Source organism: Phaenicophaeus curvirostris, chromosome 11 (genome assembly GCF_032191515.1).
Source record: "Phaenicophaeus curvirostris isolate KB17595 chromosome 11, BPBGC_Pcur_1.0, whole genome shotgun sequence".
Taxonomy (NCBI): Eukaryota; Metazoa; Chordata; class Aves; order Cuculiformes; family Cuculidae; genus Phaenicophaeus; species Phaenicophaeus curvirostris.
In genome coordinates, this window is record NC_091402.1 from 16,022,064 (window position 1) to 16,045,256 (window position 23,193).

Sequence of the window (23,193 nt, forward strand, 5' to 3'; positions counted from 1 at the left end):
GAAAAAGAAATGCCCTGATAATTTAAAACAAATCAATAGGTACATTTTTTAAACTACTAATAGAAGGAAGTGATACATAAAACCAAGCTGATCATAACCAGTCTTACATAGACTACTGTCATAGGGTTATGAAATTTTAAGGTGACAGATGAGAATCCACTGAAACAAAGGCGTCCTTGGGAATCATTAGTAAGTGGATTGGACACGTGTTCAGGTTGTTATTGGTAATTTGTTAGTTCTGTTTTCAGGAGACTATCTTTTAGGAAAATGCAGCAATCCCTCTAGATAGAACTTTTAAGTTTTGTTAGACAAATCCATATCAAAGAGAGATGTTGAATATTGGAGTTCCAGGGTACCAACAGAGCTGTTAATGCTGCAAGCCTCACACGGCTTGCAGAACTGATTCCTGAGCAAATCAGATTGACTGAAGGGGACACTCGTCCACCAAAATAATAAACCAAACAAAAAAAATAGTAGATTTCTAGATCTTCTTTGCCACTCATTTTTCCTGGTTTACCATTTTATCATACTGTATTGTGGCTCTGTTTCATCTTTCTTTAGCCTTATCAACTGACTTTTCCCATGTATTTGGTATATTCAGTGCTGGAAGCTGTTAAGATCACATGGGATACAAACGCTCCAGCACGTTGCCACAAGATGAAGAAACGAGTTTAAGTTAAAGATCTGATGAAGTGTCAAGAAATGTGGTCTGCATCACACCTATGAGTGAAGTACTGCAGGCAGAATTCTCCCCTAAATTGTTCCTCACTAGTTTTCATGTCTACTTTTCCCAAAACCCAAGATTAAAAACAAATGCCAAATGCTGGGTAAACAACATTTTAAGTCACTCTGCAAATGGACCGTGCAGCTTTTGGGCTGTGATTAGATCCTTTGTTCTTATCATCTGTAAAGAGTCTGCAGGCCAAACATTTTCAAAGACAGTCATCCAATACCGATGCCTTGAAAAGAAACCCCACTAATACCGTGGTGGAACTGCCTCCAATTCCTCTACGCTGCTTTGGCTTTCAAGGAAAGAACAAGGCAAAAAGCGGTAAATGCAAACGCATTTTTCAAAGCCCAGACTCTGCCTAGAAATCAGTTGAGTGGGAAAATCTCATTCTCACATACCCCCTTTACAGGACATTGCTGCATTTTAACTGAATAGAACTCCTGGCTCTAATTTTGGTTTCCTTGCAGTTGGTCTCCGAATTATATCTGAAAACCAATCTCAGAACTCGTCATCGCCTACATATATACATACACACCCTCACAATTAAGATAGGCTCAGCTTTCAATAACCTTTACCCACAGATCTGCTGTGTTCATTTTCACTGCTAATATTCTCATCATCAGATTAGAGTTACTTAAGACTGGAGAGTGACATTTTCTGTTTCTCTAGAAAACACTGCTCGGTAACAGCAGTGTGACTTACCTCATCCTCCTCCTACCCTCTCTACTGATTTTGATCTCGATTGGATTGCTCTAATTGACTAATATTCTTATTATCTTAGGAAAAAGCTCTAACTGTGGCATCGATTTCATGCATTTTACTACAGTCACTGCTGCCAGCAATACCGTACACACAAACAGTGCCTTTACAGGTGCACTCAAAGTTCAGACTAGTCATGAATTACAACTATGAATGGGAGTTAAGTAGAACATTCCTTTGTAAATACTTAGAGGTTGGCAATCAAGGCTTCATTTAGCAACAAGGGTATTAAGCCTGAAGGCACTGAAATGGAACTTCTTTTTGGGGCTGAGATGATTTTACTGAAACATTTGATAATTGCACTTATTATAAGCAAGGGCTGGTAGCATCAATTATTACAAAGGTTGCTTGACACTTCCCATTTATCATAAAATCCTCTTTTCAATTCCTGAAAGCTTTGCCAAACGTCAGCTATCCAGTTTGAAATTTTCCATGCTGAGTGTCTCTCTTTGGCTGATTTATTTATTTAAAGGGATATTTTACCCAAAACAGTCTACCTTCTCCAAGAACAAAACTAGCAAAAATTGCATCATTTTACCATCTTCAAGAAAAGAAATCTGGAAATCTTTACACTTCAGAAAAGATCCTGAAGGAGAAGTGAGTTTGTATCATTCAAATGTCTCATGACATTTCCTGTGAAACTCAGAAACTAAAGACTTAATCAATATTTCTTGGAGAGAAAAGTACCTGCAGTACTAGGTAAAATTTTGAAAATAAACCAACAAATAAATAGATAAATCCATTTTCACTACACATCTCCTTTCCCCACCAGGACCTGCATGGGGAAGGTGTGCACACACGTGTCAGTCCACTTAGACCTCTCAACTGAGGATTCAGGACTGTGTTGCTGGAGCTGTTTGGTTTTGGGTTTTTTTTCTGTATACTCTCATTCCTACTTGTTTGAGATACATCCCAGTATTAAAAGGTGAGGGAAGGTCCACAGCTCCCCTGTGCTTTTAATGACCACCTTGCTGCCAAGCCAGTAGTACTGATAGCAAAACTGTCTTGATGCAGAAGGGAAAGAAACTGGCTGAAATGCTTTGGTGCAGTAAGGGCTGCAGGGCTATTTAAGATGAAAGAACTGGGGATGGAGGGAGAGGAAAGAAGACTTAACTACTGGAACTGGTAGCCTAGAAATGCATTGAGTGGAGCTTAAGAGCAGGTAGCAGGTATGGAAATGTAGGCCATTTACACTGAGTAACTTCAGCCTAGTGAGGATGGCATCCTTCAGGTCCCTCTGCAGTTAATGCTGAAAACACTTGCACCTCTGGATTGCAGATCACAGTCACCAGACTATGCTCCTACTTGGAGTTGCCCTCTGGAGAAACCTTTCTTTACCAGGGAAACGAGGCTGCAGAGAGTAAAGTTAGACTCTGTGAAAGAGAAGTTGTGACAAAGGCAAAGGAAAGCATTTATTCATTGCCAGGGTCCGGCTGGAGGAAGGGTTTGGGAATGCAACTGGGAGTAGGGGAACTGAGTCTCTTCTCCCTCTGCTTATCAATCCAGGCTTCTCTTAAAAATGTACGAATGCTGCTCCTGCAGAACCAGACACCGCCTCACCAACTTCCGCAGTGTTTTTATGTGTTGCTAAGCAAATCAATTAATCCACATTTTTACAGTTTGTCAGTCATCCTCTTAGGGACCCAACAGGAGACCCTGGAGTCTGATCTGCAAAACTGCTGAGCATTGACAGCTACAACTGAAATTGGCAGGAACTATGCTCTGAATACATAAAATATTTTGTAGTGGCGTGCACACAAAGAAAAAAAAGCCAACAATTTCAAGTTCCAGATACTTAAAAACCTTTGGCAATGTTTTCTCTTCATCTTCATATCTCTGTTTATCATCTGCCCAAGTAGGGGTGCAGCATCCCATCACTTCACTGAGACGTTGAGAAAATAGATAATTTCATGTCTGTGAAGCACCCAGATACAATAACGATGACTGCTGAAGGAAAGCTCCCAAGGAAATTAATAATGCTGTATTCAGCATAGGGTTTGAATAGCGTGCAGTAAATAAGCCATGGGGTACCCGCTGAACAATGAAGATAAAAGAAAACATTTTTTATGTTTGCAGGATATCCATCCTGCACATTAAACAGAGGAGAGATTTAATAGCATGCAAGTCCATGATTAAAGACAATACCATTATGCACGTGCACAAAAGCTATAGTGAATTTGTAGCAACACCTTAAATTCTTGCATTTCCCAAGTTTTGAGTGTTTGGTTCGGCTATTTTATGAGAATGCCAAACTCTCTTAATTTAGCTTCACACAAAAAGGGACATAGATCAACAAAGGTTAGAGAAGAGGATGGATTCCAGAACTGGCTCAGGGTTTCTGGATTCAGTTCAGATTAAAAAAGAAAGCTGACCACATCTTTTCATCTGGATCCAGATGTCCTCAAATTTCAGGGCTAACAAGACTTGGTTCTGCTTTGGCACCCTTTCTACTGTCATTTCTTCTCCCTAAGTTGGGATAGCATTTCTGTGGACCTTTTCATTATCTTGACCTTAATAAATGTTGCAGTGCTAATCCTGCCATTAAATTCTACTTATTCTTGGTAAGTATAGTGTTGTTTACGAATAGCATTACAAAAGTGTGAGGTAGATATAGGTCTTCCTAAGCAACTTTGGTAATACAGGACAGAACATGTCTTTTTCACCATGGGACTATAGTCACAGGATAGGACAGAGGAAATACTACATCAGGAGTAGAGAGTATCCTAACAGGGTCAGGATGCAACAGGAGTAGATGCAGCATCGTTAGAACAGGAAATCTCTGAAACTTTGCATGCATTCTCACATTCCCTCTGTACTCAGCACTGGTGAGACCGCTCCTTGAATCCTGTGTTCAGTTCTGGGCCCCTCACCACAAGAAGGATGTTGAGGCTCTGGAGCGAGTCCAGAGAAGAGCAACAAAGCTGGTGAGGGGGCTGGAGAACAGGCCTTATGAGGAACGGCTGAGAGAGCTGGGGGTGTTTAGCCTGGAGAAGAGGAGGCTGAGGGGAGACCTCATTGCTCTCTACAACTACCTGAAAGGAGGTTGTACAGAGGAGGGAGCTGGGCTCTTCTCCCAAGGGACAGGGGACAGGATGAGAGGGAATGGCCTCCAGCTCCGCCAGGGGAGGTTTAGGCTGGATATTAGGAAAAAATTTTTCACAGAAAGGGTCATTGGGCACTGGAACAGGCTGCCCAGGGAGGTGGTTGATTCACCTTCTCTGGAGGGGTTTAATGCACAGGTGGACGAGGTGCTACAGGACATGGTTTAGTGTTTGATAGGAATGGTTGGACTTGATGATCCAGGTCTCTTCCAACCTGGTTATTCTATGATTCTATGATTACACCCCCTAGAGCCCTCCAGCCCCACCAAAACAGTGGACAAGAGGGAAACACAACAAAAAGCGATGGGAAAGCCTGTGTCATAGAGAAAGCTACAGGAATATCATAAGAAAAGTGTATTCTGAGCCTTGACTTGACCATCAAGACAAGTTGCCATCCAACTGCCTACAGGGAATATGGGAAAAGCAAAGACTCAGAGAGATGGGAAGTTGGAATATGCAAGTAGAAGGTACCATTTCCAAGGCAGACAAATCATCCAGCTGCACCTGCTATTGTAGCCTGTAGCATCACCCTGACATTTGCTTTACCTGTACCATGTGAAGACACAGACGGTCAAGAGGCCATGTGCTATTTCAAATAACAAATAATTCATATTCCCGTTGTCCTCCAGGCTGTATGCTTTTCAACTTCCAGGTACACAAACAACAAATCATGCACGCAGGTGACTGTGCATTGGGAGATGTCACAGTGATAAGAACATGCACAGTTCAGACACAGAATCACACCATTCCATACATGCTCCTGAAGAACTGCTTTTACAAAGGTTTACTCTAAGAAATTTAAACAAAATATAAAGCGACTGTAAAATTTTCTTATACACAGTAATTTGTCTTGAAAAGAGACTGTCACCAAGAAAGATCATCTGCAACGCTTTCCACACTGTGTAATAAAGAGTTATATTTAATGATGGTTGAAAGCATTTGCTTTTATGGTTGAAAGTATTTGCTTTTATCCAGTGTGAACTTGTCAACTGTCAGGAAATTATATGATGTTTGTTCTTAAGTCTGAGATAGAGCTTAGAAGCTCCTGATCCACTTGTCTTGTTTTATTCGCTATTACATAAAAAGTCACACTGTCCAGAAAGGACAGAAACAACATGTCAGAGGAAAAGAGCATTGACTCATGACTGAGAAAAAGCAAAATCAATTCTAATCTATTCTCCTCCTCGTTGGATTGGCAGCCAGAAATGTCAATATTCTAATCCTGGCCACTGAATCCCATTTCTCATAGGCAAATGTGGGCAAAACTCCTTTATAATAACTACAACACCACATCTGCTTGGGAACCAAATTCCTGCTCCCAGGAGGAAAATTTCTGTGTTTTCAAAACTGCAGACAAGTCACGCTAGTCTATGAGCCACCCGTAAGCAATAATTGCATTATATATGTGCACAGGAACGTAAAGAACTCAGCTGTTACACAGCCATGCACCCTGAACTGCTATGGCACGTATTGCAGCAAAGTTAAAACTCTATCCTCATCATATATACATTTCCAACGACGTGTGGGAATCCTGAATACTGTCTGTAATCCCAGATCAACCAGCTGACACATTTGCAGTACTTCTCAGCGTTTTCTCATTCTCAGCATCCCCCTATGCAGTTATACAGCAAATCCATCAGAGAAAGTACCCATTTAATACAGAAGACCTGCTTTTGCTCCCTGTGTCAGGAGCAAAGCACCGAGGGTGGCAGGCAGAGGTAACTCAGTACAACATCGGCATCTAGCGGAGGCCACCCCGGAGAGCAGGGAACCAGTTGTGCTCTTACAACACCACAAGTCTATGGTGCCAAGTCCCTGGTACAAGGGGTGAGAAGCAGCCACCCACCTCTAACTAAACATCAACTTGCTGCTTGTGAATAACAAACAGGAATTCAATGCTCTTCATTATCTCTTATTCTCATCCTCCCCATAAACCCATTTTGAAAAGGGTACTAGAAAGAAGCGTGTTTACTTCTGCCTTAACTGGAAGGTTCTTCAGAGCAACCGTTAAAGGTCTGTGATTCAACATGTTCAAGCACAAATACTTCCCAGTGCTGAGACGATACATTATGAATAGGCAGTAACTAAACTTTGCTGGGCAGAACAGCCCTGTTCAAACAAAATGCTGCAGAAATAAGACCTGATTTTGTATTGAGATGTTCAAGGTAAGACCCTTAGAACATTTTGAAGCCTTAAGAAGGTCTGTCTTGCCCCGCAGATGGCAAAGAGGAAAAATTAGCACCCACCTACAGACGGTGAAATCATGTTGCTAGAATCCCACTCTGGTTTCTTTATAAGATTTGTTGTTTAAGAACATATCCAGGTTTGTCTCTTCAGCTTTCCAATTTGAGTACCCAACTTGAAAAATTTCATAACACACCTTCAGATTGCTCATTTCCCACAACTGAGCTGGACATAAGGAAATTGGTGCTTGCTGTGTTTGAAAGATTTGTGTGCAGGTGTTTCGTGGGAGCAAACCCAAGTACAGAAGCAATGCACATCCGAGCCCAGCAATGGCTAACCAATTTGCTAAAAAAGGGGCCCTGCTAGCAGAATGGGTTCAACTCCTTCCACATACCCACAGTGAACAGAGCCATTCCGTGGTCTGCACTAACCTGCAAACCTCATCAGATACACATTGTGAACACTAATAAAATTAACTGCCTAGGAATTGTCTCAATTGATGAAAAACCTTCATTATCACACCCTTCATCTGAGTTACAAATATATTTTTTTCCCTAACTACACAATTTAGTTCTCAAATGCCAGTTTTATTACACTGATCTCTCAAGCCACTTTAAAGCAGAGAATATTTCAGAAGGAACATCACAAAAATGCAGCTTGTGCTCAGAATTAAGGTTTCTCCTGTAAACTTTACGTAGCTTGTTTTAACAATGGAAGCTCAAGAGGATTTTGTGTTATTTTCTCCCCTACTTTTACCCCAGGGAAGGCAGCATTGCTAATAAAACCCACAAAGATCAACCCTAAAAATAAATATCTGCTGTTGGTCTAGACAGCTCTGGCTCTTGAAAGAATTTGATCTGGGTGGTAATTACACTTCACTTTCAATCCATATATGAATTCAGTACTGGCAAGATGTGACTTTTATCTTTCTATCCTCTCCTGATCCATCCATCAGCATTTGCGAAGCATTCATCATAGCAAAAGCAGTGCTGGAGATTGAAGTCCTTTGTTTACTCACACAGCAAACTGCACAGACAACAATAGTGGAAGCTCCTTCTTTACATTACTCTGCTATCATTCTTGTACCATGCCCAGAAAGAACAAGTCTGAGGGCGAGAAAGCATCCCTTTCATTCATCAACTTATATTATAAATTTGCCTGCTAAATTCTTTTAGGGTCTCTCAGGGAAGGCAGAATGTACATACAAATATCTAATAAAAGATAGCATCTCTCTCTGAATGCCTAGCTTCCATTTTATCCTTAGACCACCATGACTCCAACATGGCTACTACATTACTAATAAGAAGTAGACTGGGAGGTATCAACTTTACAAGAGAATACTTGCCTGATGATAACACCACCAAAATCTGGTAGACACTCTGCTTAAGCACAAGGAAGAAAAAGCAAGCCCTTTCACCACTTATCTCTGCTGCTCTAGAGACTGTTTCCATGTTTACCTCCTGGCTTTGAAGAATCAGCTTAACAGCATACTTTGCGGTGAACAGATTTTTTTGTTCTTTCAATGATGAACTTTACAAAATTCTGTCCTGAAGCTCCCTGTTCTTGGTGCAAAAACAGTTTAACAAAGACTACTCTTGCATTAGAGACTGGAAAGGTATTTTCACAACTAAATTTCCCATTTTGAACACAATGCTGTCCTGTCTAAGTTCACATTTCTAGCTTCTGATGAGCCAGAAGATAAGGGGGTTTTTTGATACTTAAATAATTATTTTCTTTTTATCATTGTTTTTCTAGCTATGTCTACCACCACTATGATAAAAACAATTGAAAATGGGGTAAACCAATCTAAGTCTAAATCCTTCCTTTGCCTCCTCACAAAACTGGATTCTTCTCTTTCATGGTAAAGATTTTAATTAATTTCACTTCAAGGAAAGAATTTCAAGGGAGGAATTGGATTACTCATTGCCTGCTGTTCTTGGCAGGCAGTGACATGTAGAGAGCAAAGCCACAGGTCCTATTATTGCCTTCAAGTTAGAGAAAAAGAGAAAGAGGAAGAAAGAGAAACAAAGCCATTGCTGTTTCAGAATTAGAGAGGAATGAGTAACGGATATTTTGTGGGTCATACTAACCTGTATGGACACTTCTGAGTTACTCTATGAATCACGAGGTCTTCAGGGGGGTCACTTGTTTTCTTAAGCATCCATTTACAGTGAAGTTAGAAAACCTAAAGTCTGGACAAAGTAAGTCTCAGTTCACTTTCTATTCACTGTTGCAACCATGCAAGATTGGTTGCAACCATGTTGGAATCACTTGTCTAGTTCCAGGCTCTGTTGTGAGGCTTTATACCGACATACAGCACCATAGACAAAGAAAAAATGTCTAAAATTGTTTCAAAAAGTGAAGAAAACATTTCAGTCTCCGGGAAACACTTTAGGGAAACACTGAACCTGAGACCATCCGCTGTTTGGAGTGGAGCTATGACAATTCATCAGTAGTCCCTTACCTTTAATTTCTGTTTTCATTTTGATGCTTCTTGCTGAACTCAAAGACAGACTGGAAATGAAAATGCAGTGTATTAGCACAGCACCTAGCACAGCAGAATCCCAATCTCAGTTTGGGCTTTCAAGCACTACTGGAATATGCACAAGAATAACTAACATTTAGCATGTTTAGGGTCCTTCTGACTACAACTGAATATCACGGCTGCCTGGATCAGAGGAAGTGACAGGCTACAGACTGTATCCGACCTACAGGATGAGTCTGTCCTGCTCCCAAATGATTTTGCACTGTAAGGTCTCTGGCTTACGATCAGAGGTGGATGTAGGTGTAGGAACTGAAGCAGTTATTGTTCCCATCTGCTTACACCATTTTTTTAAGCCAGAGTTGACTGGTCTCACAATGAGAAAGACTCAATGGTATATGTAGTCCTATTCACTTTCCATGCAATATAGCTTGCTTTATTCAAGTAGACTAAAATTAACTGTACTCTTTGCTAATACTTTAGACTGGGAACAGTGATAGCTCAAGAAAAGTGGGAATACAGAGGGGAAGACAGGGATATGTCTTCTGCTGATGACAGTCATAGCTGCCTGTGACTGTAAAGCTGTTCCTTAATATAATATTTGATGACTTAGGAGCCCTCCAAAAGTGCTATTATATTGCTCAGACAAAAACTCAACATTCTGGGTCTAGACAATCCTAATTCTGGTTCACAATTCATTCACTTGTACCTTAAGTAAAACACTTCATAGCCATACTTCCACTTTGTATGCCAAAACCACTTATTACCGAAGTGTTTTGGAGAGAGCTAGAACGAAGCCATGGGGGTTAGTCAGCATTCATTTCCTGCTGAATCTCAGCAGCCTTCAGGGGATCCATGACTGCAGTGAATCTCCAGTCCCTGTGAAGGTTTGTCATTGATTCAGAGAAGTCAGAATTTCACACGTGCAACTGGTAACAACTACAGACCATCCCTTCTTGAGAATTCAGGCCTAGGCATGCTGAGACAGGAACTGGGGAGTTGAGGAAGGGTTGTGTGGCTGTGAACACAATACAAAGAGAATTAAAAGTGCTATGAGCCACACTATTAGAGGCTGAAATCAGGAGTTTCCAAGAACCTGGAACACGTGAGAAAGTAAAAACAATCATTCAGAACCAGCTGACAGCTCCCTTTAGCCCAGTGCATTGTTTTCAACAGTAAGGTAAAGAGTATAAGAAACAGGGTGTGTATATAGAGCAATTCTTCCCCAGGGACATCAATATATTCTCCAGCAATCAACAATTTAGGACTGAGAGTTCACATCAGAACTAATGTATTTTACAGTCCCAAACAGACCTACCAGCCATAAATTACACTAGTCCCATTTTTAATCTATACAGACTTCTAACCTCCATACCATCTCGTGGCAGTAAGTTTCTAAATGTAATGAGGGATTGCATGGAAAAGTGCTTTCCTATTATTAGCTGTAAACACAAAACTGGTCAGTGCCATCCAGAGCAATGCTCATTCCTGCACGAAGTATTAGACTTCATTAACATTCTGGGTAAGTATATGACATCTTAGATTGTTTAAATCTTAATGATTGCACACAACCTTGAAAGGAAAAACAAAAAGTGTTTGCAAGAATAGGCAATGTTGGGTATCATCCAAACTCCAGCAATACTCCCTACCCACTGTGTAGCCCAATGATATGAATCCTGATCACTACGCTTGAATCTTAGGCATGCAGATCATCATACATCACTAGACAGAATACCTTTCTCTGTGCTACATGTCGCTGCTTTTAGAGCAATGGGACAGCGCGCTGCAAAAAGCTATATTAAATTCCTGTAACAGTTGGAGGAATTGAAAAAAAAAAGGCTCCTTTGCCTTCTGCGCACAATCACCTCAATCTCTCCCCACCAGAGCTGTTATGTCTCAAAGACATAAGCCAAAAGATGACTGCACAAGCTGTGCTCACTTCTGCGGCTGCCTACAGCGAGACAATAGATAAGCAACAGTCATTTCAGCCAAAGAATATGAAAACCATTTAAGTGCATTGCTCGCTGGGGGCATTTCCAGTGGAGTGCAAAGTGTCACAGGATGGAACACTGAAAAGCAGAATGCTCTGCAAGTAGAGATTTCAGCATCTGCATAGCTTGGAGGAGTATTTCATGTTTTCACATCCAGCATCTGTCTTTGAAGGTGAAACTTTCTATACTGGTCACTAAGGGAACAATTACATGCAAGTAAATTGGCTCCATTAAATCAACAGGGTCCAAAACATATGGGGACAAACCACTGGACTTTTTTCTCCCAGAAATAAGCTGCTTCCATCACCGAAATAATAATTTACCCTGTAATTAAGAACTGAGGCTGTAGCAAAATGTGAGGTTTACTAAAACACAATAGATATCTTTTATCAATACAATATATGGCACCAAAATAGTCAGTGTTCTGGGGAGGATAATTAATCAGTGTTCCCTTGATGAACTTCTTTTAATTGTCTCTGATGGGCTGTGTTGGGGGGGATTATTGAGTTTTAACATGGAACAAGATCAGGCACCATGGGGAATATTTACACGAACAAAGATTGCATGATCAAGATCTTTGATCTGGGAATTGCTATTCTGTAATCATCTGTAAAGCGCCAGGAGTGCCCCTGGCACTGTATATATAATAATAAATGATTAACAACAAATCATGTAATTAAATCTTCACTTCAAACATTCTTTTCATAATTCTTGCTTCAGATTTAAGTTCCCACATCAGACGCATTAGGTCCTCATAATATTAAAGTTCCTACACTTCAGCTTTTAAAATTCCCCTAGGGATCTATTGTTTCTTTGTTTAATGTGTTTATGAGCCAAAGGCTCCAATAAATGCAATAGGGAAACTCCCAGACCTTTAAAAACTTTGCCACCAGAGACATTTCTTAGGAAACATGACCATTTTTGTCATTCCATCATGTAACTATTGGAAAATCTATTGATCAGAGAAGTTCCAGGAGAAAAAAACAGGAAAAATACCATCCCTCTCTCCAAGATTATCAAGTCATTAAGGCCACCAGCTAGCCAAGGCAGAACTGTGCCACACATACAGTTTTCCTTTCTCTGTTACATCTAGTCATTCGCATAACCCTATATTAAGAACATTCTGTATTACAACTGCTCTTTATGCCTTATCACCTTCATAGATGTTTTCTGTAAGGACAAAGAAAAGATAAAGCCTCCTTGTATTTCCTTGGTCTGGAAGATAAGGAGATGGGTAGATGCTTACATTCATCTAACTCCAAGTTGTATGCTATCCCTACAGATCTGAATGCAACATTACATCTGAGACAGGATGTTTTGCCAAAAACAGTGCAGATTTTGAGTATCAAACACCAACTTTTAAAAGTGAATTCCCATCTACCTTCAGAGGGACTTAAATATGTAGAGAGACTCTACTGGGAGCAAAAGAAAAGAGTGAAGCTGCTGTCGGAACACTGAAGAAGCCAGAGTGTACCAAAGACAAACTTGACTGTACAAACCTTTGTTAAAAGTTATTTGCACTTTGTAATCCTGATAGCCAGTGAATTCTGATCTATTTTAGAGGGGTTACCTTGTCTGGCTGCAATGCTTTTCTTAACTTGCCTTCATTTCTCTATAAAAAGTAAATTCTGAATGAGTTTTCATAGAATCATAGAATAACCAGGTTGGAAGAGACCCACCAGATCATCGAGTCCAACCATTCCTATCAAACACTAAACCATGTCCCTCAGCACCTCGTCCACCCGTGCATTAAACACCTCCAGGGAAGGTGAATCAACCACCTCCCTGGGTAGCCTGTTCCAGTGCCCAATGACCCTTTCTGTGAAAAATTTTTTCCTAATGTCCAGCCTAAATCTCCCCTAGCGGAGCTTGAGGCCATTCCCTCTCGTCCTGTCCCCTGTCACTTGGGAGAAGAGGCCAGCACCCTCCTCTACAACCTCCTTTCAGGTAGGTATAGAGAGCAATGAAGTCTCCCCTCAGCCTCCTCTTCTCCAGGCTAAACACCCTCAGCTCTCTCAGCCGCTCCTCATAAGGCCTGTTCTCCAGCCCCTTCACCAGCTTCATTGCCCTTCTCTGGACTTGCTCCAGAGCCTCAACATCCTTCTTGTGGTGAGGGGCCCAGAACTGAACACAGGATTCAAGGAGCAGTCTCACCAGTACCGAGTACAGAGGGAGAAGAACCTCCCTGGACCTGCTGGTCACACCGTTTCTGATACAAGCCAAGATGCCATTGGCCTTCTTGGCCACCTGGGCACACTGCTGGCTCATGTTCAGCTGGCTGTCAACCAACATCCCCAGGTCCCTCTCCTCCAGGCAGCTTTCCAGATAGACTTCTCCTAGCCTATTTAAGTCTTCTCGGTGCAGCAACAGAGCTGGGGTGCTCTGGTTCATCAATTCAGCCTCAAGTTTCAGAGAAGGCACAAAGCTAAGCAGAGAGTCCACACTTGTGTAAAAATGTACCCAAGGGATATGCAGGGTTACTATGTAAAAGACTGAGACCAGAGTGAGAATGCTTGGCATCAATCTGAGCCACATCATGCCAGTAAAGACAGGTCACCCACAGCTGAGTTGGCGGTTTCTCAACATAGAAGAGCTTAGTGTTAGCCATGGTTGAAATGGAAATTCCTTTGGCCTCAACTAATGCATTTTAAGTGACTCCCACTTACGGTAAGATAATTACAAGTTCTATTTTGTTAAACAGTTAAAAAACCAAACACAATCTGTATTAGGCTGGAAAGTTCCACATTCCAGTGAACGTGAAGGACGGCGAACATAGCCTGTGGGCCAAACACAGCCCACGCAGAGCTTCACACTGTTGAAGCTTTCATCTTCAGCACCCCGAGGTACAGCAGCCCACGGACTATAGGATCTCAACATGCAGCGAATGCTCCATCTTGCTCCACACTAATGCATATCACATGCTAGGGCCTGTGCCTTCTGTGAGCTGTACTGTCACACCACAATCAAGAAGGCTCCCAGCTTGCTGTATCTTTAAGTACTCCAGGGGTGGAGGCCTTAGTTTGGATTTCAAGACTGTGAAACTCGGGTGTAACTTATGCAATTATTGAGGTTCCCACAATGCTGCTTCTTGTTCAGCAGTCACTAGTCAACGGTGCACACATTTACCCACCACTTGCTAATTCTTGATGAACTGCATTCTCATGTAATGCATGTCCTATGCTAATATTTACAAGTCAGTAAACAATACAAACCAAGCTTATTTCCTTCCTACCTCACCAAAATCCAGTGCTGCACAAGCAAAATTATATAGGAATTGAGTATATGCTTGGTTGTGAAGATGTCTGAAAAGACAGCAAGGAATAAGGTTACACAAAGTTTCACAACTTATATCCTGTGACCCAGTGTTAAATAACAAGTAGTGTTAGAAAAATGGAGCTAGAACAAATGCGGTTGCAGCTCTATCGCTGTAATACCTATCCAGGATTTAACAGGCCCAGTGAAGACACCTGGTAGTATAATCTACCTTTCCAGATTGATAGTGGAAATTTGTAATTACATTTAATACAGATATGGTACCTTGCTCTTAAACAAACATTACAAACAAGGTCTCAATACACCCGTGAAATAGTTAAGAACAGACTGAAATGTACAGACGCAAAGAGTTTGCATGCCAACAGTTTCAATCAAGTCTGTTTACAGCCTAACGTAGATCCAGAACTATCAGTACAAAAGTATCAGTTTGATATGACACCCAAGTTAACAGTGGCAATAGAATAAGAAAGGATTAGAATAAATTTGCAATTTCTCATTCTCAAATCTTGGGCCAAAACCAAGGATCACACATCAGTTCTCAGCCTAACATTCTATTCTGTCTTTTCAGATACCTTTTGTTGAGTTGAAATTACCATGGTATGATCAACCCCTATCAGCTCTCTGTAGAGAAAGACATTGAGTTATTCAGGTTGGATCTTTTTCTAAGCCTCACACAAAAATATTTTTTCATACTGTCATCTTTATAATATTAATCCCCCATAAAAGTCTTAAAATCGAAATGTATTTTCTACTAATGTTACTCACTCATTTGCATTATGTATTGAAGGAAACTAAAATTTACCCCATAGATTCAGTTTATTTCCTCCTTCGGTACCTTCAAGTATTAGATGTACCAGCTTCCTTTGTGTTACCAGTATAACAGTGGAAACAAAGATCCATGTATGCATAGTGCAGCTTGCATTACTGGGCTCTAGGACACAACAGACCATTTGCAGATGACAGCAACGTACCCTATTTGCAGCTCTGCCACAGTCTCAGCATGAAATCTTGAACAAAATGTTTAATTGCAATATCCTGCTTTCTTTTCTTCAGATGAAAAAAATTAGATAATAATTTATAGCCTCCTTTGCAAATACTTTCAGATATTTGAATGAAGCATTCCTCCTTTCCTTGTTATTGCATTCCTGCCAACAGCTTTCTGTCTGAAACAAAGGTTGTTGGATTAGAAGGGTAACTAATAAGCAACCTAAAACCAAAAGGAACATCACCCGAAGTCAGTGTGACCTACAACAATTGCTTCGGTTGCTCTTAGACCCACAGATCAGCAGCCACCCCACACAACGCCCAGAACAGCAGAGCAGTAAAAAAGAGATAAACACAAAGCCTCTTGTCCCAAAGTTACACAAAATACTGCATTCATTCCTAACTTATAAAGAATATTTATTTGAAGAAAACTCTGGGAAAGAATCCTATAGAAATTAACCCTTGCTTCTCTGGACCCTATTACTACATGCAGAAATTCTGGATTTCTCTAGAAATTCCTAGTCCTTAGGAGTAAAATGTTCTTATTAAGTTTCTCACATAATCCTCCAGCCCATAAATGACAGAGCCAGGCTGAAGGGAACGGTTACGCAACAGGGCCCTGAAGAAGAGGAAAAACTGCTGAAGGCAAACTGGCTGCTTACATCATATATTTTCATGCCCTGTTTACAAACTCTCTGTATAGGAATCTCACAACTCTTCTGTATAAGGCGTGGGTATCTTCTGAGGACATAAGAAAAAGACAAACAACTTACTGAACGTTCACCACAAATTCCAACTGAACACAGTCTTTTAAATGTCACATGTTTAGCCAAGGCATCTTTTGTTTGCTTGTTTTTTCAAGTGTCTAAATCTATAACAGGCTAAGTATGATGACTGAGAATACCTTCCACATAACCCGTGAGAATTCTTTGTTGAGACCACAATTCCTACCACATTCAGTGCTTCTGAACTCTTTTGCACACATTCCTGCTTCATATCAGTACTTAAAAGCTAAAAAGGGGACTCTGAAACCTCAATTCTTCATTAAGGGCACTCTGATGTTACTTTAAGCAGAAGCTTAATGAACATTTTCCCCTAGTAGCACTGCTGGCTTAAGCAGCTCCTGTTCCCTGAACTGACCAGAGTATTGATTCAAGTTAAAGCTACAGATCATAGAATCATAGAATAACCAGGTTGGAAGAGACCCACCGGATCATCGAGTCCAACCATTCCTATCAAACACTAAACCATGCCCCTCAGCACCTGTGTCAGTTCCCCAAGCTGCTCAGACACTGCAAACAATTCCTCCTTAGGCCCTGCGAGCACTTTTATCAGCAAGCACTGAATAACTTAAAACTTCCTGGAAAATCTCCCTCATCCATCACACAGACTTGCACCTCTCAGCAAGGCATGCAGGAGACGAGCACTCAAGCAGAGCTGTGACAGTAGGTTTCAAGAGTGGAAATACAAAATCTAATTTCTTCCAAAACTTGAATATCCCTGAGCAGAGCAATGTTAGAGGAAGGAGGAGGGGGTTATCTCCAGCTAGGAGGTAACACTGCAAAGACCACATATGTTACATTTCTGGACACTGAAAATTTTTTAGTCAGACTCAAAGGTTTCAAATATTTTGATATACCTTTTGCATACAGAATTCAATGGCTTTAGATATTCAGCCATCATTTAACTCTCAGAAATAAAAATCCTTGGTATTAACAACTAGCATTAGCACAATGCAACTGTTAATGCCACAGGCAAGGCTTATCTTAAACAAAAAAAACAAGTGGGTGGACAATTAATTCAAACAATGCCCTGCAACCTACAGTCTAACACCTTCCCTTCAGCACTAGGAGAGGATTTTCTGGGGTAGAAACATCTTGAACAGAAAATAAATGCTTGAGAGATGTACCTGCATGTTTTGAACAGGCCAGAAGTTAAAACCTTCCTTACATGGCTGCATTTCTTCATGAAACAGCTGATGATAGTAGGTGCCTTTGAAAAGGAAGTAATGTACTTGACATTTATTCTACTAGTAGGCTGAGATTATCATCACTTCAAAACTGCAACTGCAGTTTGTGACTGTGGTTTGAAAAGTCTCAGAGATTTGCTTGACATGGCAGATCATGCCCACTAATGCCAGCTTTACTGACTCATCGTGTGTGAGATCAATACAGAATCTGCAGAAGCTTCAACAACATGTTTAAGGGTTCATTGATGTTAAAGACAGGGTTTTTTTACAGGGGAAAAAAAAAAAAAGCAAATTACTAGTTTGAGGAGAACAGTAGAGAAATGAAAAAAAAAAACCAACCAAAAAACAAACTACCAGTTACTATGAAGAACATATTGGAGTATATTCTTGAAGCTGACAACAGGCTCCAAGAGAAGGAAAATGCAAGGGAGATTTGTCCGTGGTTTTGTTTACATCCTTAAAAAGTTCTTTTCTGTGATCAAATGGATCACTGGTATTGAATCAGATATATACCTTGCATCCCTTTCAAAAAAGAAATCAAGGTTATAAAAGACAGAACTGTACTGAAGGAATGCAGGCTGTAGAAGAGACACTGGATCACAGATCTCTGTTGCAAGCGTGGTAATACTACTATACCTAGAATCATAGAATAACCAGGTTGGAAGAGACCCACCAGATCATCGAGTCCAACCATTCCTATCAAACACTAAACCATGCCCCTTAGCACCTCGTCCACCCCTGCCTCTGAGTGACTGATTGTCTTCTCTGTGCAGCTGCGCCAAAGAGCAGTGCTCACCCTCTTGTCAGAGCTGTGTATCAAGACTGATGTGAGAAAGAAGAGAGTAAGGTGGAGAAATGTCTGTCTAGGAAGTTTCAGCTCAGATATGTCAGCCCTTCACAAAAACGAAACCTTGTAACTTTTCAGTGGGATGACAATACTAAAAGAAATCCAGAGGAAAACAGAAGTAATAGAAAATTGCACAGTAAAATTCACATTCAACAACTGAAACACCAAATGTAAAATATTTCTCCTTAACTCCTGAGACAGTGTATGGGGGAGAAATAATTTTATAGACATCACTCTGCCTTAAGAAAGAAAAAATAGTTATGACAGCTGGCTTTAGGATTGAGTACAGTGGACAGGGACCTCTTGTGTTACCCACAGGATGCTGTGAATCTAGAAGTGCATGCACATAGCAATGCTGGTTTTAGGCTGGCTTTCAGGGAATGAATGTAGGACAAAAGTTCTAAAAGCTTAACATTTAATCACGAGGAAAGTCTCCATTAACTGGTACCGAGATTAGAGCCTGTGTTTTATGGATAGGGCATTATTAATACAGAAACAATTCCAAGTATTAAAGTTACACCAACAGGCAGCAATGATCATCAGAAGGCTTGGTTTAAAAAAAAAAATTGTTAAAAGTTGTGTTCAATTTAACTCCAGTGTGTTCTCCTGGGCTGCAGCAGTTTTGGGTCTCTTGCCTTTTATAAACAGCACCTCAGTCAACAAGAATTTAGCTTTGAGGAATGCATTACAAATGTAGAACAAATCAAATTAGCTCTCAGATCTTATCTGTTGATATCTCATTTCTTCCTCAGACTTCTGCTAACCACTGGAATGCAACATCTGGGCAGCTGAGCAAGACAACTGTTTTACTGAAAAGTACCAAGTATAGCTGCTAGAGAACAAATTACAACACACTGCTTTATCACATTAGCTACAGCACAGGATATACATGTAACAGTCACCTGCAGCAAAAAAGCTGACTAGGAATACCTAGCCTGTGTCACCTTTACAGCATAAACCCCCAACTTAATTAGAGCAATTATATGGTAAGGATGAATGACAAAGTTACAGTCAGCTGCTGCAGAGGTTAGTGGAAAAAAAAAAAAAAGCCAAGATTTGAAGCACCATTTACTTATTTCAAGTTTTTTCCCTGCCACTGATATTTGAAAGCTCTGGAAGAATTCAGTAATGCATTCAATCCCAACAACCATACGCTTTACACTCAATATTTGACATATTTTAACTTCAAATTTAGAGCAGTACACTTTTTTCTTTTTAAAAGGAAAATGTTTGCTTTTATAAAAGTTCTTTGTGATTTCCATAAGACATCCTGGGGAAGTGATTGTGTGACTTCCTTGATCAAAATTTCACACAGCATTTCACACTGATTAGTGTTAAGTTGCAGGCTTCAGTGATGTACGTTTCATGCAATGATTTACACGAAGCTAGAGGTTTTACTGCTCAACAGTTTAGCAGATTGGAGAAGAGTATGTGAAAATTTACTGTAGTAGAAGTGCCACAACTGTGACTTGTTAGGCACTGATCAGACTATGAATCATTTAATAAACTGTGCCATTTCTGCAGCTTCCTTACCAACAAAGATGGTAACTTTTCTGTGCAACAGCTGCGTGCTGCGAGAAAGGAACAGGACTAAGCCGCCTGCAGCACTAAGTTCTCCTGCTTAGACTAAAACTGAGGCTAAAACTGACCCACTATTGCAATAGTTCATAAAATTAGGGTTACCACTTATCAAACAGTTTTAAGACACTGCTGAAAGTTCCTTGCTCGCATCACCCAGAAACAGACTGGGCAAAACACAATATCATCTATTGCAGAGAACAACAATGTACTGACACGGGCTTTGGGTGACATGAACCAAGAGAGCATCAAAAAGTGTTGTGTTTAGCCAGCACAGATGCATAAACCATAGGTCTTTATTAGGCAATTACTCTGGTTCTAAAAACCTGGAGTAATTTTCATCATTAAAACCAAAGAGAAACTGAAAACTCATCAATTAAATTAAATATACGTTATGCTCTAAATATACAACACACATTAGGCTTACTGAAATCTCTGGAACTATACCAGTTTTAAAGAACCATTTTATGTTGCCACATGAATACTTTATTATCTTCACAATTAAGACAATTTATCTTTTCCATATAAGGTTTATGCTATCCCTTACTTTCAGAATACAAAAATGTGTAAGACTAAGGAACACTGTACATACTGTGGATCAAATAACATCCTTCCAAACCACAAAATGTGCTTACATCAGAAGTCTCCAAAAATTTCTGTATGCATCTTGAGTAAGTCTGCATTTTTACCATGTAGCATACAATGCTTCCCCCCTTTATGATCAGTCATTACCCAACTCTTCCAAAGGCTTATGCAGTGTTTTCTGCAACAGTTTGTCCACCCAGACAGACAGCACACCTTGTCCCTTGCTGTTGCAGGCAGTCACATCATAAACTTATCAAATGCCACTGTAAAACTAAATAGGCCTTTTGGCCTACGTTTCCAAAATTTGGGAGTAGGCCTGTCTTCCATTCAAACTAATTTGGGTAACAATGAAAAAATTCATCTCATAAACAGGGTTTCTGACTACATCTTTTTCCGTCAGTGGTTCTTGCTTTCCGCCCCAACCCACATCATCTATTCTCTTCCTTCCACCCATTCTTTCCTACCCCCCCCAGAAGGCTGGCTTGGACACTGAGCTTCAATTTTCAGCAGAACTTTTTATTTTTCTTTCCCATTCTTTTTGTTTAGTACATGAAAGCAGCTTCCTGTTTAGAAACATGGGAGTCCTACACCCTTAATAATGATGTGTTCAGCCCATCAATGATCTTGGCATGAATGCTTTAAACCTTAATAAGCCTGATGGGATTTGCTGTACATGTCATCATCGGTTCAAAAAACAATGCACATTTGTCATCTTGCACTGAATCAACTTTCTTCCCAGTGCTACAGCTCTAATAAGAATTCTAAGGACTTACAAGCCAACTATTTCAAATTCTAGATTTCCACTGCCTACAGAGCAAAGAACAGGATCATCAGGAGGAGTCAGTGTTGTGGCAAAACTCCCAGTATTATCAATACTGGTCTGCTTTTCCAGCCCCAAGTCCCTGCAGTACTCTGCCATTGCTCAAGCCTTACTATAATCTATTATCCAATTCCTAGGCTTGTCCTGTGCTGCGTAATAGGAATGAAATGCAATGTAACCTCTGTTCAACTTTAAAAAAACCATCCTCCCAGACTCTACATGACATAAAATAAAATTATACCTTGTTCAAATACACAAACTGGATGAAAATCTATCTCTTGGGGTCAAAAATGTACTAGGGTTGATGACTAGAAATAAACTGAAATAGTTGTCACTCCAGGAGTTTAATTTATGTACAATAACTGCAGGCAGTTCCCCCTGGTAAATTTTAATTGCGACAAAGATATCCAGTGATGCGACTGGACAGCCATACAACCAGCACTTGAACCAGAGGATGAACAAGCAGCCACGTGTGCTGTTCTTCTCCAAGCAGGGCTTAGCAGCAGTGGTTAACCACAATTTATTCTATACAGCATAATTCTTCAGCTAACACTAACGGCAGAGCTGTAGTCTGGAGTTCATGCATTTTAAAATCTGACAATACAAGGCACGCATACTGTTTTACTTAACTCTTGGGAGCTTGGTCTATGCCTACATAAACATCAAAACATATTTTGATCTTTACTTATGGGTGAGCAGCAGAGTTAATTTAAAACTGTCAGCAAGTGCCATCATAATTAAAAACAAATGACTAATTGTACAACTACAGGGCCTGTTGACACAGGCTACATAGATCAGCCAGGCAAAGCCAACCGAGCTCGAATTTGAGGAAATGCAGCACCATCTACCGTCCTATGTGAAAGATTAAAAAAAAAAATCAGTTTTGTAATGAGCCCACACTGAAGTTTCACAGGAAGCTGACACTCTCATAAAAGCAGTGAGACACCAGAGGTCCAACTATACCAGTGATTCTGAATTATGTAATAAAAGAGAAAAAAGAATAGGAAGAACAGTAAGAAAGAAGAAAGAGTGCAGAGAAGTTTTTCTAATTATTTTTTTTTTTATCCACATTCATCACGGAGAAGCCTGGACTGGCTCCCACTCTGGAGAGCTCATTTCAAATTGGAGTGTCAGTAAAAGATGCTACTGGACATTTCAGGGACATAATAACAACAAATACCCAAGAAATCAATTAGACACTAATTGAGCTAGCAACCACCAGGCAAAATGGATCTGTTGAGCCTAGAGAAGATGACTGAGATGGGATCTCATCAATGCTTATAAATCTACAGCAGTGTCAGGAGGATGGGGCCACACTCTTTTCAGTGGTGCACAGTGACAGGACAAGGGGCAATGGACACACACTAGAGCACAAGAAGTTCAACTTGAACATGAGGAAAAACTTCTTTCCTGTGAGGGTCACTGGAACCAGCTGCCCAGGGAGGCATGGAGTGTCCTTCTCTGGAGATATTCAAATCCCACCTGGATGTGTTCCTGTGCATTCTGCTGTGGACGACCCTGCTTGAGCAGGGGTTTTGGACTGGATGATCTCCAGAGGGCGCTTCCAACACAACCATTCTGTGGTTCTATGAAATCTCTTGCTTAAAACTTCAAAAGAAGCAGAAAGTGACAAATCAGACCATTTCTAAGAGAATTCTACAGGGATTCATGTGAGCTGACACCTTTCAACCATGCTGATACCCTGTATTAAAGCATTACTGGACAGACAGATAAATGCATTATGCTGGCAAATACGGCTCAAGTAAATGAAATGTAGACTTCATTTCTAGTATCATTTTCAGAAAGCCTAACAAGTGTTATTAACAGACATTCATTCTAAAATTTAGCAAGGCAGAAGTTCCTGATGTACCAGCACGTTGTGTATCATTT